Here is a 20,141-nt window from a genome sequence, read left to right as displayed (position 1 = left end):
ATTTGGCTTTCGGAAAGAATATTTAGCTCAAATGGTTTTTGGGGGGCATGCCGTATTTAGGAAGCCCCTATGGTGCCAGAACAGCAAAAAAAAAAAAAAAAAGACACATGGCATACTATTTTGGAAACTACACCCCTCAAGGAGCATAACAAGTGGTGCAGTAAGCCTTAACACCCCACAGGTGTTTGACGACTTTTCGTTAAAGTCGGATGTGTAAATAAAAAACATTTTTTTCACTAAAATATTCCAAAAATCTGTCAGACACCTGTGTGTTGTAGATGCTCACTGTACCCCTTATTACATTACGTGAGGGGTGTAGCTAGTTTCCAAAATGGGGTCACATGTGGGGGAGTCCATTGTTCTGGCACCATGGGGGCTTTGTAAACACATGTGGCCTTCAATTCCGGACAAATTTTCTCTCCAAAAGCCCAATGGCGCTCTTTCTCTTCTGAGCATTGTAGTTTGCCCGCAGAGCACTTTACATCCACATATGAGGTATGTTCTTACTCAGAAGAAATGGGGTTACAAATTTTGGGGGACTTTTTTCCTATTTTCCTTTGTGGAAATGAAAAATTTAGGGTAACACCAGCATTTTTGTGAAATTTTCCCATCCAACTTTAACAAAAATTTGTGGAGTGTTAAGGCTCACTATACCCCTTGTTACATTCCGTGAGGGGTGTAGTTTCAAAAATGGGGTCACACGTGGGTATTTATTTTTTTGTGTTTATGTCAGAACTGCTGTAAAATCAGCCACCCCTGTGCAAATCACCAATTTAGGCCTCAAATGCACATAGTGCGCTCTCACTCCTGAGCCATGTGCGCCCACAGAGCATTTTACGTACACATATGGGGTATTTCCATACTCATTTTGGGGGTCTTTTTTCCTTTTACCTCTTGTGAAAATAAAAAGTATGGGGCAACACCAGCATGTTAGTGTAAAAAATATTATTTTTTAACATTAACATGCTGGTGTAGACCCCAACTTTTCCTCAGGACCCCCAGGTGTTGGCATGGGATGCCTGCTGAATGATTTCAGCAGGCATCCCGGTCCGGTCCCCGCCCGGTGAGCGTCGGGGATCGGAATTCCCACGGGCATACATTTCCCGGGGGGGTTCGATTTTCGTTTTTTCCTCCCAAAAAAAATTGAAAAAAAAAACGCCATTTTGTAACTTTTGGGGGTTTCCGTTTCTACACAGTACATTTTACGGTAAAAATGACACCTTCTCTTTATTCTGTAACTCCATAAGATTAAAATGATACCCTACTTATGTAGGTTTGATTTTGTCATATTTCTGGGAAAAATCATAACTACATGCATCTTGTCATCTTCTGACCCTTTCTGATCCACGTATGGGGTGGTATGAGGGCTCATTTTTTGCGCCGTGATCTGAAGTTTTTAGTGGTATCATTTTTGCATTGATAGGACTTATTGATCGCTTTTTATTCATTTTTTCATGATATAAAAAGTGACCAAAAATGCACTATTTTGGACTTTGGAATTTTTTGCGTGTACGCCATTGACCGTGTGGTTTAATTAACAATATATTTTTATAATTTGGACATTTCCGCACTCGGCGATACCACATGTTTATTTTTATTTACACAGTTTTTTTTTTTATGGGAAAAGGGGGGTGATTCAAACTTTTATTAGGGGAGGGGTTAAATGATCTTTATTCACTTTTTTTTTTTTTGCAATGTTATAGCTCCCATAGGGACCTATAACACTGCACACACTGATCTTTTACATTGATCAGTGGTTTCTAAGAAACCACTGATCGATGATTCTGCCGCTTGACTGCTCATGCCTGGATGTCAGGCACTGAGCAGTCATTCGGCGATCGGACAGCATGGAGGCAGGTAGGGATCTCCAGCTGTCTTGTTAGCTGATCGGGATGCCGTGGCGATCCCGTACAGCTCCCTGAGCTAACCGGCATTGGTTTTACTTTCACTTTAGACGCAGCGTTCAACTTTGAATGCCACGTCTAAAGGGTTAATAGCTGTGCTGCGTGCTGCGTGCTATTAGCCACGGGTCCTGGCCGTTGCCCCGCGTTATAGAACCGGAGCGAACTCATGATGTACCGGTACGTCATGGGTCCTTAAGGTGTTAAGAATCGGTGATGCAGGGCGTATGCATCCCCAAGAGGTTAATGCAGTACAATAATAGAAAACCATGTAAACATGAGTATCATTTTAGTCTTATTGACTCAAAGAATAAATAGAACATGTCAGTTTTACTATAAAGTACACTGCTTAAAAACAAAAAACTTTTTGGTTTCTTATCAATTTCTCACCATAAAAAAATATTTTTTTGGTTGCGCTGTAGATTTTATGGTAAAATAGAAGGTGTCGTTACACACAAAAAACAAGCTGTCATATGTGTCTGTAGCTGAAAAAATAAAAGCGTTATGGCTCTTAAAAGGTGAGAAGGAAAAAACTAAAACACAAAAATGAAAATGTCCTGTGTCCTCAATGCCAAAATGGGCTGTGTCCCTAAGGGGTTAATGACCCAAGCTATAAAATTATTAGCATTACTTATCCTACATGCTGTTAAAAGTCATATGTGTCCAAAAACAATAAAAAAAAATTTCCTGCAAAAATCAAACACACAAAACAGCTATATCAAGAGAACAAAAAAAAAGTTAGGGGTCTTGCAATGTTCCCATCGTCTCAAATTAGTAAAACCTAAGTAGAGTTATATTATTTTTACTTACTGTATATTCTCGAGTATAAGCCGACCCGAATATAAGCCGAGGCCCCTAATTTCACCCCAAAATCCCAGGAAAAGTAATTGACTCGAGTATAAGCCTAGGGTGGGAAATACATCATCCCCACTGTCATCATCCAGACCCCTGTCATTAACACCCTCATCATCATCCCCCTGTCATCCTCCCCCCTTCATCATCACCGCCTGTCATCATCCCCTCTTCATCATCACCGCCTGTCATCATCCCCTTGTCATCATCCCACACACCCCCTTCATCATCCCCTTGTCATCATCCCACACCCCCCCTTCATCATCCCCTTGTCTTCATCCCCACCCCCTTCATCATCCCCTTGTCATCATCCCACACCCCCCCTTCATCATCCCCTTGCCATCATCCCACACCCCCCCTTCATCATCCCACACCCCCCTTCATCATCCCCTTGTCATCACCACATGTCATCAGCCCCCCCCCCCCCCCTCCCCACCTTCATCATCACCACTTGTCAATGTCTGATACAGTGGTCTTCAACCTGCGGACCTCCAGATGTTTCAAAACTACAACTCCCAGCAACTCCGCGCTTCGGGCCCGGAATAGAGGCGTTGCCTTGACGACGACGCAGAGGGACGTTGGTAATGAACATCCCTCTGCGTCGTCGTCAAGGCAACGTGACTATTCCGGGGCCGGGCCCGAAGCGCGGAGAAGAGGCCCCCCCCCTGGTGAAGATGGCAGCCCGGAACCACTATCCCACCGGACGACCTCCCCACCGGACAGTCCTGCAGCACCGGACCAGCGCACCCTAACGTACCGCCGAGCGGAGGTGAGTACAAAACTAAAGGGGGTGAGGGGGGGGGGGGGCTGGATGATGTTGAAGGCCGCAGTGGTCTTCAACCTGCGGACCTCCAGAGGTTTCAAAACTACAACTCCCAGCAAGCACGGACAGCCGATGGCTGCCCGGGCTTGCTGGGAGTTGCAGTTTTGAAACATCTGGAGGTCCGCAGGTTGAAGACCACTGAGGGCGGAGAGTTTACTCGAGTATAAGCCGAGGGGGGGTGTTTTCAGCACAAAAAATCGTGCTGAAAAACTCGGCTTATACTCGAGTATATACGGTACTTACACGGGGCCTTGTCGTGGCTAGTGGGCTTGCACTCCATGATCATAAAGTACACTAACAACCTGTTAGTTTAATAAATGTTGCTGAGAAGCATTAGATCATTGTGCATATTGTGGATGTGCGACCAAGTCTGTTTTCTCCATTTGAATTCACATTGTTTTCTATCCCCCTCTTTTCTTGGTCTGCACTCTGCCCCTCCCCCTTAGCCAGCCCTATATAAATTAACAGGAAGCAACACAGGGCCCTTTCCGTCCTGGCAGCCTCCCAGTCTGACTGGTAGCACATGGTAAGTGAGCTTTTTACACCTTGTTCTCACTGGTGTGGTGCTGTGCGGCATCCATTGCTGATGCGGCACTGTGTCTATGGGGAGGCGCGGCCCTGGGACTGGTTTGAGTGGCATTGGGGCTGCTCTGCCAGTGGGTCATTCCCCCTGTGGGCACTGGTGTTGCGGCGGTGGTGATCGCCGCCCAGTGCTACGCCATTTTATTTTAGGAACGTTAGAGACCCACTACTTACAGATGGCCTTGTCGTGGCAAGTTGGCTTGCACTTCATGATCATAAAGTACACTATTGACCTGTTAGTTTAATAAATGTTGCTGAGAAGCATTAGATCATTGTGCATGTTGTGGATGTGCGACCATGTCCGTTTTCTCCATTTGAATTTTTTTATCTTTATTGCATGGTGAATGGAAAAATGTTAAAAACAAAAATCTAATTTTTCCCCATTACAGGAAAAAAAAAAGAGACACCTATTCCCTATCATGTACACCTATCCCTATCATTTTTATGTCAGGGTGAATTCCATCAGGTGATTAGAGTCTTACCTCTATCTTTCCCCCATCTCACTCACTCACTGGCTTCACTCACTCTTCACTCTCTTTCCCCCATCTCACTCACTCACTCACTGGTTTCACTCTCTCCCCAGTTTCCCAAGTCCACTACTTTAGGATAACCTTTAACTTGGCTCTGTCTTTCAACAGCACATCCAGGCCCATACCCCCTCCTGCTGCTTCTACATCAAAAACTTTTTTTGAATCTGATCAATTTTTAAAGAAGTACTCAGCTCCTAAACCACTTATTCTCTATACAATGGATAGGAGATAAGATGTCTGGTGGCATGTTTGTGCTTTGTGGTGGCCTTTATCTAAGGGTCCATACACACTATTGAAATTCAGCTAGTAATTTCATCCCTGGATTCTGTCAGCAGATTAGTGCTGTCCGGAAGAGGGGTTCATTTCACACAGAAATTAAAAGGGGTTGTCCTGGGAATTTTTTTTCCGTAACCACAGGATAGGGGATATGTATCTAATCCGACTGCTTGGACCACCGCAATCTCTGAAACGAGTCCCCAGCTCTAAGAGAGGAGAGCGTGCTGTAGATGGCACACACTCCATTCATTTGTATGGGCATGCTGAATGTACCAACAGCACTCCAGCACTACCACAGAGAATCTGCCTTTTGGCTAATATCAAGTGTATCTGTTTTTTTCAGGCAATTCACAGGTATGAATGGATGGCTGCATGGAGGAGCAGGTGTACCAGGGTGTTCCGGGATTGGCTCCCAACCAGCTCAACAGCTTTCCTGATGTGACCTGTTTCCTCCGGGTCTCGTCATGAGGCAGAGAGCCGAGGTACTTTAGGGCCTCAGGGAGTGGTGACCCCGAGGTGCCAAAACTCACTGGGTGTATTGCCTCACTGAGTTGAAGCACTGGCACCATGATCTCTTCACCTTAGTGGCACTCACCTCTTGATTCCCGGCCTTCTGGCTAGGATCGGAGAAATTTTTATAGATCCGGCCGGATGTCCAGACAGTATACCTGCGCACATTCGCTTATTTCTTTTTTGTTCACTGTGTCACTTTTTGCGTGTTGTGTGTCCACAGGATTGTTAGGATGCAGTAGCCCTTCTGGGTGTCCCTCCTAGAGGTCTAGGGGAGGTGTGTGGCCATTAGGTTCCGCACCTCCCTGCAAAAACCCTGGGTACTCCAGCATGGGCAGGGTACTGACCGTTAACGGCTCTGCGGGCAGATACCTTGGCAAACGCCAAGGGGGATGCTGGGAGCATTTGTGGTCCCTTAGTAGCTTCAGCGAAAAGGGACATTGAAGCTGAAACCTTGCAGGTACCTTTTGGTCCGGAGGCGAAGAGTAAGGTTTGTTGGGGGGCATCTCTCCTGTCGGAGAAGGGCTCGCTATAGACTGCATCCTTTGTTCATGTTTTTTTAGTGTAACATGTTTGCACTTTTTCTTGCACTTCGGGGGATTCGAGGGCATGTTCCTCGGCTCTACTACCACAGAGAATGAAAGGATCGCATGCTGTAGACAGTTCTCCTTTCTGAGAGTCAGGGTCTTGATCCGGAGATCGCAGGAGGTCCCAGCGGTCAGTCCCCAAGTGATCAAATACTTATCCCCTATGCACGTGATATTATTCACTGGACAACCCCTCAACCCCTGCAATTTAAAGTCCCATTGACAATAGACTTTTCTGGGCAGAATTCCACTGAAGGAATGAACATGTATATTTTTGGCAGAATCCGAATTTCCTCTACCATCAATGGGATTCTGATGCAAGCAGATTCCACTCAGAATTAAATCAGAGTATATCTGTAGTATGCATGCGCCATGACACTCTTGTTCTCTTACAACCCACCTGTCCAGTTAATCTACCTCTTCCTCTACCAATCCCTTCACTGACTACCCAATGCCCAGCACATTCAGATATAACTGTTAAGGCTAGGTTCACACGACAATTTGTGCCTCTGAGGCACGGATACATCGGGAAAATATCAAAATGGCATGCCAATGTGTCTGTGCCCAGACATGTACAGGCCCCATTCATTTCAATGGCCTGAGGTTAATCAGCTAGTAGCTAAGTTCAGGTCATTTTCCGAACATACGCAAGCTTTGTCATGAACTAAAAAGGGCTGCAGGCCATGTTTCTAAGGGCACTGATCGCGGTACTTTTAACCCTTTAGATGCGGCGTTCAAAGTTGAACGCCACATCTAAAATGAAAGTAAGCTGCTCCCGGCTAGCTCAATCGGCTGTTCGGGATCGCCGTGGCGAAATCGCGGCATCCCGAACAGCAGGAGGGTCCCCTACCTTCCTCATCGCTGTCCGATCGCCGAATGACTGCTCAGTGCCTGAGATCCAGGAATGAGAAGTCAAGCGGCAGAATCATTGATCAATGGTTTCCTATGAGAAAAATGTACTGCGTAGAAACGGAAGCCCCCAAAATTTACAAAATGGCGTTTTCTTCAATTTTGTCGCACAATGATTTTTTTTTTCGTTTCACTGTAGATTTTTGGGTAAAATGATTGATGTCATTACAAAGTAGAATTGGTGGCGCTAAAAAATAAGCCATCATACGGATTTTTAGGTGCAAAATTGAAAGGGTTATGATATTTAGAAGGTAAGAAGGAAAAAACGAAAGTGCAAAAGAACGGAAAAACCCTCCTTCCCCAAGGGGTTAAAACAGAGGAACTTTATAGTGTGAAAGCAGCCTTAGTCTTAGCCAAAACTTATATACACTAGGGAAATTAACCGAACCGAGTTACTAGCTGACTATGCTCAGGCCATTGAAATGAATGGGATCCATGCCTGCCTGCCTGAGTATGGATGCATAGGCTTGTCATTGCAAATTTCTCCCAATGTACCTGTGCCTCAGATGCACAATGACATACAAGGCTGTACATAACCTGTCTTCACCATACATCTCTTACCTGATCTCCTAATAGCTGCTGTTCATACACTCTATCCTGCATTTAGCAATTGGCTGCACATCCCCTATTACACTGGGAGATGCACGGCTGAAGGCCAATGATTTTCTTTGACGGGTAACATGACCTCATCCCTGACCCTATTACTAAGGGCAATATTGCATGTTCTACCCATAATAGACCTGTTTAATAGCGCTCCAGACCCTCACAGATAGGGTCCTCTCACTTTTCCAGCAACAATGTAATTGACATAATTCACTTTTTTTTTTTTTTTTTTAACTTGCTATGTAAAATAACCCCTTATCATATGTTCAGGAATCTGGAACTTAATTTTTCAGATTGAATTCGCACAAAAAGTGCATACATGTCACACAAAAAAAGTCCACAAGGATGCGGTCTATCGTAAACCTCTCCACAAATGGCCCCACAAACCCACTCTTCCCCACCACTGCAAAAGGTACCAGCAAGTATTGCTGTCCCCCATTTGCTAAAACTTAGGATCGAACACACAAAAAGTGTCACATACACCAAATAATAAAAAAAAATACACAAAGGTCAACAAAAGCTTTGAAATCCGCGCCACGACAGAACTGCACATCATGATGCGGATGCGGCAGCAGTTCGGCTGCTGGGAGTAGCTTTTACCTTACGGTATTTGCACAAGCTTTGACATGAATTGCTGCACATACGGTTTATCAGTGTGAACGCTCCCTAAACTGACAGTCCGTGCCTCAGAAAAGGGTGCAGTGGCTCTTTAAGAGAAGCAGCACTCCCCCTAGCTCCTCACTCCATATTCAGTCTCAGTATGCAGCGCTCGTCCTGCATATATTATGTTCATGACGCAGCTGCAAAAAAATGTTCATGTAAAAACTGCATTGAACTTTATAAGAGGAGACGGCGGATTAGTGCGTTTCCTTGTGTAACATTCCCCGGCATGAGCGCCCGAGCCGGGGCCCCCAGGTGATTACATATTAATAAGGGGGGGCCCTGCCCGCCACCGAGCCTCGTTATTCATGCAAATGCCCCCACCGTGCGGAGCCCCGGCTACAAGTGCTTTGTGACGGGAATATGTAATGAGCCGTCCCGGGTCACCGGAGCCGTGAGACCGCCGCCGCCGAGTGCAGATCCCGCTGCCACCGGAGCCGCCTCACGGGTGAGTACCAGCGCTTTCCTCTCACTACCGGCAGAGGTAACGGCTCGTCTGCACAGAATAGAAAACGCGTCGAGCGCGGAAATTCAGGTTTTTCCGTTGTTTTTTATTATTAATATGCAATGTCGTTAATTAGCATAATTTATATATTTATGATAAGGGAGGGGGCGGGGAGCACAGGCCGCCGTTTTGCATGGGTCGTGTTGTGACTGCAGGACACGGGGGAGAAGAGGGGAGGGGGCGGGGGATAAAAGAGCGCCGGGCAGCCAAGGCGCGGAGGGATACCGGTGTCAAGTGGCGGCGCTATTTTCTCTCTCCCATTTTAGTACTAATGATGGAATTAACTACTGCAATTCCTCCGGAACAGTTATACAGGGTGGAGCTCTCCTTTCAATGTCTCTTGACTTTTTTTTATTTTTTTTTAACTCTTACCTCCATGTGTACTTTACACTGGGATGTGTACTTTACACTATGGGTACCTGTGATAAAGTGTGCTATCTGATGCCGATGTGCCAACAATGCGTCAATGTGTGGCGGTTACCTACAACTTGTGCCAGGTGACTCTGGTGCAGATTTTGAGACAGTTTTATTAAAGGTAACCTGTGGTCACTTTAAGGGTCCGTGCACACTACAGGATGCCTCTTGGAAATTCCTCTGCATTAAGGCAACATTGTAACTGATGGGATTTTCGTTCACCTTTGCAGAATTTCCATGCTGACTGCATTGCCGTCAATGGGGATCATGCATTTTTGCATGGTCTTAGTGCTGTTTAATTCCGGCAGTGCCCTTGCATATAATGCTGTAGCATTATCCGGCCTGAACCACAAGTCATTGGTCGGGACAGTGTGACGGCCTTCGTGGAGCTGAGGAGAATATGGAGAAAAAATGCTGGTTGCACCGTTTTCTTCTCCTGCTTTATCCCGTCAAAAAAAACAATGGTGCCCGACGGCCCCCATAATAGTAAATACCCCTATCACGAGAACGGGCGTTAAAGTCACACAAAAAAAAAAATGGTGAGCAACGGCAGTGTGAAAGGGGCCTTATACAGACATGTTTTTGTGTCTATAGAACTTGTAATAAAGTCCCAGGTTGCCTGTGGGTCTGACAACCTGAAATGACAGCTAATGGTCTTGGTCAACAGACCCATCAGTCAGGCCGGGACTTGTGCCCGCAATCTACGCTCAAAAAGGCATCTGCAGTACGCTCCTGTGAAAGCAGATTTTCACACGAAAAAAAATCAGCATGAAAACTGCACCTATTCTGAGCAAAAAAAAAAAAAAGGGCAATGATTCTGCTCTAAAAAGTGCCCCATTATCTTTGGTTTGAAAGAAAGATAAAGGGATTTGTCACTTAATTCTGCATGAAATCTATACCAGGTAGCTAGAATGTGGATTTGTGGCCACTTCATGGAGCAAAAAAAAACAAAAAAAAAACCTTGCTAAATCAACAGCATGCAAATTACAATTAGTAGTATGGAGAAGGATGCAGCAAATTCTGGCAGGTTTTTCTGATGAAAAATATCCCATAAATGTGCCCTTAAAGTGTATCTGCCATTTGCAAAAACTTGTAATAATATATTTATATGTGTAATTTAAATTAGTTAATAATGTGCATATTTTTGGTTGAATAAAAAGTTGTCCCTGCAGCTATTGCCTGTGTGTTTCTGTGCAGAAACAAAATACAGGAAGTGAGAGCAGGACAAGCAGGGCTCTGTACACTGAGGACAAGCAGGGCTCTGTGCACTGAGGACAAGCAGGGCTCTGTACCCTGAGGACAAGCAGGGCTCTGTACCCTGAGAACAAGCGGGGCTCTGTACACTGAGGACAAGTGGGGCTCTGTACACTGAGGACAAGCAGGGCTCTGTACACTGAGGACAAGCAGGGCTCTGTACACTGAGGACAAGCGGGGCTCTGTACACTGAGGACAAGCGGGGCTCTGTACACTGAGGACAAGCGGGGCTCTGTACACTGAGGACAAGCGGGGCTCTGTACACCGAGGACAAGCGGGGCTCTGTACACTGAGGACAAGCGGGGCTCTGTACACTGAGGACAAGCAGGGCTCTGTGCATTGAGGCTCTGTTACATGCCCTGGCTCACACAGCAGGCTGATTGACAAGCCAGGAGACTAAACAGAGAGTTGCTTGTCCCACCCACACTTCCTGTATTTTGACACACAGATAACAGCTACAGGGAAAAGACAGCATTTTTTCACCCAAAAATATACAAATTGTATTACACATGTAAATATGTTATTATCTAATTTAGCTAAAGCTACTAAGGGACCACAAATGTTCCCGGCATCAACCTTTCCTGAAGTATAGGTATAACCTACCCTGATCCGCAGTCCGGTTGCGGACATAGACCCATTATTAGCCGGTGTGATAGTTTACTGAGAGACACGAGTTACAGTTGCGCGTTGGAGTCACTGCCAGTCCTTTCTGCAGGGTTCTATGCAGGACTATATCCTTGTCAGTTTGTAGATGTTTATCTACATGTGGAGTGCACATGCTGCGACTTGTAGTTTTCTTGAGTCACATCTGGTACTATCCTATTTTTATATAGATGCATGCAGTCTGATTTTATTTACTGTGTTATAATGTCACAGCCTGGAACTGCACAGAATCCTGCAGAAGGGTAACTAATACCTCATTTTAATCCAGTCCACCTGCACTTTAACCCTATTGGGTTTTGTGCAGGGGAACTGGCTGTCCGTTTCACTGTAAACCCAGTTTGGCGTTTCTTGTGTGAGTGTATATATATAAATGTTATATTACTATATAGGGAAGTGTGTTCTACTAGGCTTTCTGAGCAGTAGTAGTGTTTTTCTACAATAGGAGTCAATAGCCATAGGAGGCCTGTATAGTTGAATACATTGGAGGCTTCAGTCGGTAAATCCACTTGGTGTATACCTGCAGTGTAGCCAAAAAAAGAGTTGTGAGCAGAACTGAAGTGTGTGAGGGTGAGGGCTGACTGTCCCCCTCTTATACAGGGAAGCAGGAGTTAACACTGAGGGGGAGTGGAGTGGGGAATGCGGGGAGAGGTCTGCACAACAGTGAGCTATAAATTATGTGCTCCTGGGCGGTGGGGAGGGTGAGAGGAGTCCTCTTGCTGTGTCTGAGGTCTGATTATGTATTCCTGAAGGGCTGAGCTATCATTATTATGCTACTTACAAGGCTCACACTGTAACCATGCTTGACAGACAGCTCGGAGTCTGCTCCATGAAATGCTGATGTCCTGGCTCTGTACATGCCTATGCACTGCACTTACCACTTGTTTGCACTAAAATCACAGCACATTTTTAATGTGTGCTCTTGTCTACACATGATGGGTTTGTCTAAAGCTATATTAAAAAGATGTATACGAGCCCATCGCAATGAATTAGTCCAGGCGTTTTGTATTCACTGGGAGCTGTGCATGTGCAACGGATTAAGTGGGGTTTTTATAGAATGTAATAAAGAAGTTTGGCCTATTTCTTCTGTAATTATTAAAACCCTGAAGGTTCATGGTTTGGAGTGAATAGCAAATCCGTTCTTTACCCATTGCAATTAAAGGAGAACTCCGGAATATAAAAATTGTCCCCCATACTACCGGCAGTAAAAAAAAATAAAGATGTACATACCTTCCTCCGCTCCCCCGGGGCCTCCGGTAACCGACTCCGGTCTCCGCCACGATCCTCTTCCTGGTTGCTGGTGGTCGGAGAGTCTTACTGCGCTCAGCCAATCACCGGCCGCAGTGAAGTCCCGACTCGGCTGGCGATAGGCTGAGCGGCAGTGTGACGTTTTCGGCCCAGGCAGCAGGTGCGGGTGTAGTGAAGGATTTTGTGTCCTGAAGCATTCTCACACTGCCGCTCAGCCTATCGCCAGCCGAGACAGACTAAGCTGTGGCTGATGATTGGCTGAGCGCAGTATGACTCATCCGGCAACCAGGAAGAGGATCACGGCGGAGACCGGAGACGGTTACCGGAGGCCCCGGGGGAGTGGAGGAAGGTATGTACATCTTTATTTTTTTTTTACTGCTGGCAGTATTGGGGACAATTTTTATATTCCGGAGTTCTCCTTTAAATATTGTTGGGCTAAGTTTACACTACGGAATTTCCGCTTTAAAATTGCAGCCGGAAATCCGGCTTACTGAAATGTATAGTATAGTGAATGGGTTTCTGTTCACAAATTGACATTTCAGAATTTTGAAGCGGAATTTGTGAACGCAAAATCCGCTTGAAAATTTCCGCCTGAAGAATGGCATTGCTCATTCTTCAAGCTGAAATACTCGCAGAACACATTGCAGTTTATTGGAGACTGTATTGTCTGTGCGGTCCTAGTGCCAACTGATTCAATCGACACTGGCCGCACTCAGAATCTTCGGGCGGAAATTTTCTGCCCGGAGATTCCGTAATCTGAACCTAGCCTTAGGCTAAATTTCCACTTATTTTTTTTTTCTGGCAGTTTTTGGATATCTGCCACTGCAGTTTTTGAGCCAAAGCCAGAAGTGTATTCAAAAGGAATAGGACATATAAAGGAAGAACTTCTCCTCCCTTATGGATCCACTTCTGACTTTGGCTCAAAAACTGCAGTGGCAGTTTTTCAAAAATTACCAGAGAAAAAACCAAGTGTAAACTTAGCTTTAAAGTGATGTGTAGTGCCTGTGTGATTGGTGATATGTAGTAGAGCCCTGTGCACGACTTTTTTTTTAAAGGAGAACTCCAGAATATAAAAATTGTTGCCCATACTGCTGGCAGCAAAAAAAAAAAGATGTACATACCTTCCTTCCCTCCCCCGGGGCCTCCAGTAACCGGCTCCGGTCTCCGCCGCGATCTACTTCCTGGTCGCCGGTGGTCGGAGAATCATACTGCGCTCAGCCAATCACCATCCGCAGCGAAGTCCGACTCGGCCGGGGATAGGCTGAGCGGCAGTGTGAGAATGCTTCAGGACACAAAATTCTTCACTACACCGTTACCTGCTGCCAGGGCTGAAAACATCACACTGCCTGTCACGATCACACCCTATCGGTCCAGCCAAGACGCTAGAGAGAGTGTGATGGTGCAAGGGTTAAAGCCGCCAGACCTCTGGGTATCCACTACAAGTCCCACCAAGTCACCAAATTAACCCTTAGATAAACGTGTTTTACCAGAGCCTCCTTCAAAAAGGTGAGCTCATATATTTAGAGATCAAAGACCAGAGCTGATTAATTAAACATTTAATCTGATAAATGGTATCACAGTGCTGACTATATGAAAATACAGAAACAAATGACATACAGTTACAAAAATGTATAAAAGAGTTTAGCAAGGCAAGTTCAGTAAACAAAATATGAAGTTCTTACAGCATGATGATATAGCAGTCCATGAGAGAGCTGTTCTTAGGATGGTCTTGTCAGCTTGTGGCCCAGCTTTTAACAACCAACTTTTAGTCTAGCATTGTTCAAATATCATATCTGCTTTCTTTGGAGGGAAACTCCATTCCCCCCTCCCCTATGATCCCACCAGGTGGGACCAGAGTGCATGACTTCAAAAGAGCCTTTGACTTCAAAGGAGATGTAAACAAACAGCCAGACCCCCAATAAAATGCAATACACAAAAACACAGTCTGAATGACCTCTCACCCATGGCTTGGATAATACATCACACAGTTATAATTATAATACACATATAAGATTTTAATAATCAGGCCTTGGGCCTGACACTGCCGCTCAGCCTATCGCCAGCCGAGTCGGGACTTTGCAGCGGCTGGTGATTGGCTGAGCGCAGTAAGACTCTCCGACCACCGGCAACCAGGAAGAGGATGACGGCGGAGACCGGAGCCGGTTACCGGAGGCCCCGGGGGAGCGGAGGAAGATATGTACAGCTTTATTTTTTTACTGCCGTCAGTATGGAGAACAATTTTTATATTCTGGAGTTCTCCTTTAATCCTGCTCCTGCTGGATTTGTGACCATTACTGCTCGCTCCTGCAAGGTGTGTGTTCCACTCCCCCAACTTGTGTGTCCAATCCTGCCCCCTTGTGCCATTTCCTCAGCCTGCTGCAGCATTTCAGAGGTTTGTGGGTTTTTGCGGAACCCGCTGTATGTTCTGTGACCGATTGCTCCCACCCAAACGACCTCATTACCACCTACTTACGCAATTATTTTATTGACTTGCCGATAAAAAAAAATTCTGACCAATTCATGTAACTGAATATATAATCAGAAAAGGTCTTGTTTCATTTTTGTTCCCATTTTGTTGATGGGTCTGTTAAAAAAAAAAAAATAAATAAAAAAAATCTGAACTATTTCAGTTAGGGCTGCAGCTAACGATTAGGCAAGGTTCATACTGCGGAATCTCCGGCCAGAAAATTTCCGCCCGGTGATTCTGAGTGCGGCCAGCGCCGGCTGAATCAGGAGCTAGGACTACGCAGACACTGCAGTCTCCAATACACCTCAATGTGTTCCGTGAGTATTTCCGCCTGAAGAATGAACAACACCATTCTTCAGGCAGAAATTTTCAAGCGGATTTTCCATTCACAAATTCCGCTTCACAAATTCCGAAGTGTGAATTTGTGAAGGGAAACCCACTCACCATACTATACACTTTAGTAAGCGGAATTTCTGCCTGCAATTTCAAAGCGGAATTGCAGGCGGAAATTCCGTAGTGTGAACCTAGCCTTAGGGAACCAGGGTTAATGGAAGGAAGTGAGGATTGCATTGTAAGGGTATGTTCACACTGAGGAATTGGCGAGGAATTCTTGCTTAAAAATTCCACCACAGAATTTCTGTTTGTTTTTTTCTGCATGGAATTTGTGTGTAATCAACGCGGAGTTCTGCGAAAGGAATCTTTTTTTAAAATTTTTATTTTTTGCTGGACGACAACCACCAATTCGAATTTCCCTTATTTATTTTTTTTCGCGCGGAATTTCTGCACAAATTCCGCATAAAGATGTGGAAAAAAAAAATTAACATTGCGGTCTATGGGAATTTAGAAGCAGATTCCGCATGAAGCAGATTCTTCATGCGGAACAGAATTCAGCATCGGAATTCCGCTAGCAGAAATTCCGCAGTGTGAACTAAGGAGCAGAAATTCAGTTAAACTATTGGGTTTTTCACTGCTGACTGAATTGGAGAGGAATAAGCGAGCGGAATTACTCAAGGAAATTCCTCTCCAATTCCTTAGTGTGAACATACCCTTAAAGGGTAGCTCCCACCATCCTATTTTTTTTTTTTTTTTGCTAGCCCGTTCCCTCCTCCCCCCCCCCCCGCCCCGCCCCGCATACCCGTTCCCTCATTACACTTGCAGTTACTGCAGAGTCCGGCAGCGGGCGTGCAGGGACAGCGGCGGCAACAAGGCGGCGGCGACTATGTGCGGGAGGAGTGGCCTCCCAGCCAGTGGCCGGGGAGCCAATGCGCTCGCTCCCGCCTGTCTGATTGACAGGCAGGGAGCGAGTGCAGCATAACTGAAAAAGGACTGATTGCCACTCCAAAATCAGTCCTTTTTCAGTAGCCGGTTTTTAAATGTAAATTAAACCTTTTTAATGAAAAAAATAATAATAAAAGTATATTAGAGATATGTTGTAGTACATAAGTACTACAACATATCAAAAAATAAAGTTGGTGACAGTGCCCATTTTAGAGGTAACAGGGGGGAAAGAGAGGGGACCTCACTTGAATGGTAAATAGAGGGTGAGAGCGAAGGGACATCACCTGAAGGCTTAACAGAGGGTAAGGACGAAGGGGCAGATGGTGAAGGGTTAACAGAGGGTAAGAGCAAAGGGACAGCAACTGAAGGGTTAACAGGGGAGAAAAGAGATTGGACAGCACCTAAATGGTTAACCTATGAGCCTCACTGTGGGAAAGAAGGAGCAGTTCACAGACCTTAGTGATGGCTGTCCTCCCTGCACCAGGAAGACCTGTCGCTGTACGGAGGATGGAGAACAGAGCTTATGGCCGCCAGGATTTCAGGACCGTAGACTTCTTGTAACCGGAGGCGCCGCGGACAAGGAGGCGGTGCTGGCTTTCGTACGGCACTCTAAACTATGGTCTGAGTGCTGGAGGTAGGCCACAAATGTTGCAGGCCAACAGCATCTTCAAAAAGGTACCAGAGGGTAAGGGGAGATGGAGGGGCACATTTAGGGGCATATTTCCTGACTAAAAGGTAGGAAAAGTAGTAACAATAGTAGGGATACGGATATGTTACTAGGCCACGCCCCCTAATGATCAAGGCCACCTAACAACCGATGAATTTATAATAGAAATTGACAACAAAGATTTTTATTGATACCATCTATTAACCCCTTCCCGCTACAGGACGTATGCAAATGTCCCAGTACCCGACACGTTTGCGTGCTGGGACGTCCTGCTGATCTCCTGCTCTGCCGCGCGCAGCTCAGGAGATCGGCGGCAATCACAGCCGGGTCCCGCCGCAGCTGCCGGGGCCACGATCGCACTGATACCGGCAGCTATAACCCCCATAGATGCCGTGATCAATCCTGCATCTATGGTGTTGAAAGGGGGAGGGTGCTCCCTCTGTTCACCAACGGCGGTGCCGTAATACAATTGTGGGTTGCCGTTGGTTGCTATGGCAGCAGGAGGCCAGATCATCGCCTCCTGTCTGCCTGCTACGGAAGCCTGTGAGATCCAGTCACAGGCTGGATTGCACAGGCTGTAGTGTGTGCAGCTCATCAGGTCATACTGTGCTGCAGTACAAATGTATTGCAGCTTAGTATAACCTGTAAAAAGTGAAAAATAAAATAATAAAAGGTTCAATAAATGCCCCTTTCCTAATAAGCCCTGTATTATCATAAAAAAAAAAAAACACAAATCATATACATACCAGGTATTGCCACGTCCATAATCCACGTCCATAATGTAAAGTATCCCACACGGTGAACACTGTAAAATAACAACAAAAAAAGCACAAAGATAGCTAATTTTGGTACAAATAGTGGAATAAAAAAGATCAAAAAGCTAGCATGTATCGCAAAAATATTACAAAAAAAAAATTTTGTTTGTCCCGCCAAAAATTAGCCCTCACTCAATGGCGTCGGACGAAAAATAAAAAAGTTACAGCTGTCGGAAAATGGTAATACAAAATAGGGAAAAATATATATTTTGCTCAGAAAAGGAAAAAGAACATAAAAAGCTATATAAAATGGGTATCTCCATAATCGTACCAATCCACAGAATAAATCTAACATCCCTTTTACCGCACAGTGAACACCATTAAAAAAAAAATTTAAACGCCTGAAATTTTCCAGTTTTTCACAATATTTTGGAGTTTTTTACAAAAAATGCTGCATGTATCAACAAAAATGCACCACTTATATAAAGTACAATATGTCACGAAAAAATTATCTCAGAATTGCTCTGCTCAGGAAAAGTGTTCTAAAGTTACCATTTAACCCCTTAAGGACCAAGGACGTACCGGTACGACCTTGGTCCTGCTGTCCTGATATAACGCGGGGTTACACAGTAACCCCGTGTCATATCACGGCGGGCCCGGCGTCATAGTGAAGCCAGGACTCGCCTCTAATAGCGCGCAGCGCCGATCGCGGTGCCGCGCGCTATTAACCCTTTAGCCGCGCTCAGAGCTGAGCCGCGGCTGAAAGCGAAAGTTGCCGGCTAGCTCAGTGGGCTGTTCGGGATAGCCGCGGCGAAATCGCGGCATCCCGAACAGCTTACAGGACAGCGGGAGGGCCCCTACCTGCCTCCTCGCTGTCCGATCGCCGAATGACTGCTCAGTGCCTGAGATCCAGGCATGAGCAGTCATGCGGCAGAATCGTCGATCACTGGTTTCCTATAAGAAACCAGTGATCAATGATGAAGATCAGTGTGTGCAGTGTTATAGGTCCCTATGGGAGCTATAACACTGCAAAAAAAAAAGTGAATAAAGATCATTTAACTCCTCCCCTATTAAAAGTTTGAATCACCCCCCTTTTCCAATAAAAAAAAAAAAACACAGTATAAATAAAAATAAACATATATGGTATCACCGCGTGCGGAAATGTCCGAATTATAAAAATATATCATTAATTAAACCGCTCAGTCAATGGTGTGCGCGCAAAAAAATTCCAAAGTCCAAAAGTGCATTTTTTGTCACTTTTTATATCATTTCAAAATAATCAATAAGTCCTATCAATGCAAAAATGGTACCGTTAAAAACTTCAGATCACGGCGCAAAAAATGAGCCCTCATACTGCCCCATACACGGAAAAATAAAAAAGTTATAGGGGTCAGAAGATGACAATATTAAACGTATTAATTTTCCTGCATGTAGTTATGGTTTTTTCCAAAAGTCCGACAATATCAAACCTATATAAGTAGGGTATCATTTTAATCGTATGGACCTACAGAATAAAGATAAGGTGTCATTTTTACCGAAAATTGTACTACGTGGAAACGGAAGCCCCCAAAAGTTACAAAACAGCAGGTTTTTTTTTCAATTTTGTAGCACAATGATTTTTTTTTCCGTTTCACCATAGATTTTTGGGCAAAATGACTGATGTCATTACAAAGTAGAATTGGTGGTGCAAAAAATAAGCCATCATATGGATTTTTAGGTGCAAAATTGAAAGAGTTATGATTTTTTAAAGGCAAGGAGCAAAAAACGAAAATGCAAAAACAGAAAAAACCCTGGTCCTTAAGGGGCTAAAGAGACACATGTCAAATAAAAAAAATAAAAAATAAACCTGGTCATTAAGGTAAAACATGGGTCCATCTTTAAGGGGTTAATTTCTGCAGCCCAAGTATTTAGTTTTTTCTGTTTTCATAGTTTTAAAGAACAAAGGAAATAGGCAGATATTTCTGAACAGCAACCAATCACAAAAATTAAAGCTGAGCTGTGATTGGTTCTGATGGATTGATAAATCTGGGACTTCCCACTCGGGCCCAATGTGTCATACTGCAGCTTAGCAAATCACTGGCTGAGGAGGGACATTGCTGTGGCCAGCGATTGGCTCAGAAAGATGTTTAGGCATAGGCCTACATCCACATTGAGAAAGATACATGAATATACACCAAAAAGAAACAAACAGAGGACCAACAGCCCCTTTAAGAATAGGTCAGTGAAGTGTTAGACTAGTCAATATACCCCAAATTTATGAACACTATCACACAAAATTACTCTTTTATTAGAAATATCATAACCAATTTATTAAAAGCAAAGGCACCAGTAAGAACCTCTATAAATTACATAACATGATAAGGCTAGGGGAATATTGACATATAACTCCATATGTAGGTAATAGACATATACAGGTTATGCACAGAGAGTCTACACTAGTATGTCAAATAGCTGAATCAGGCAAAAGAATATATAGGCATAAAAAATCCCAGCGTCTATGAATAAAAAAAAAAGCCTTACCAGTTATGTATCAACCCCAACATATGTTTCACTCGCATGAGGTTCCTCAGGGGGTATGGCTAATCCCCAGTAGCTTGACAGTTAAAGGACTACTCCGGTGAAAAATTTTACCTGTGAAAAAAAAAGCATTAAAGAAAGTT

General features: G+C 44.7%; 1 protein-coding gene across 4 annotated transcripts in view; it reads left to right on the top strand.

Annotated features, from left to right (window-relative positions):
* Positions 1-20,141, top strand: part of POU6F1 (POU class 6 homeobox 1) — a 222,811-nt gene that overhangs the window by 114,759 nt on the left and 87,911 nt on the right. For 2 of the 4 annotated variants that reach the window (XM_056562658.1, XM_056562659.1), the window contains exon 1: positions 8,316-8,681. The exons of 1 other annotated variant lie outside the window; for it this stretch is intronic. The gene's annotated coding sequence lies outside the window, so the exon portion shown is untranslated. Of the gene's footprint in view, positions 1-8,315; positions 8,682-8,710; positions 8,769-20,141 lie in introns of those variants that run through there. One more of the 4 variants, XM_056562661.1, reaches the window with a different exon arrangement.

This window comes from Hyla sarda, chromosome 2 (genome assembly GCF_029499605.1).
Source record: "Hyla sarda isolate aHylSar1 chromosome 2, aHylSar1.hap1, whole genome shotgun sequence".
Classification (NCBI taxonomy): domain Eukaryota; kingdom Metazoa; phylum Chordata; class Amphibia; order Anura; family Hylidae; genus Hyla; species Hyla sarda.
The sequence above is the reverse complement of the archived record's forward strand: the minus strand, read 5'-3'. Positions and strand labels throughout refer to the sequence as shown.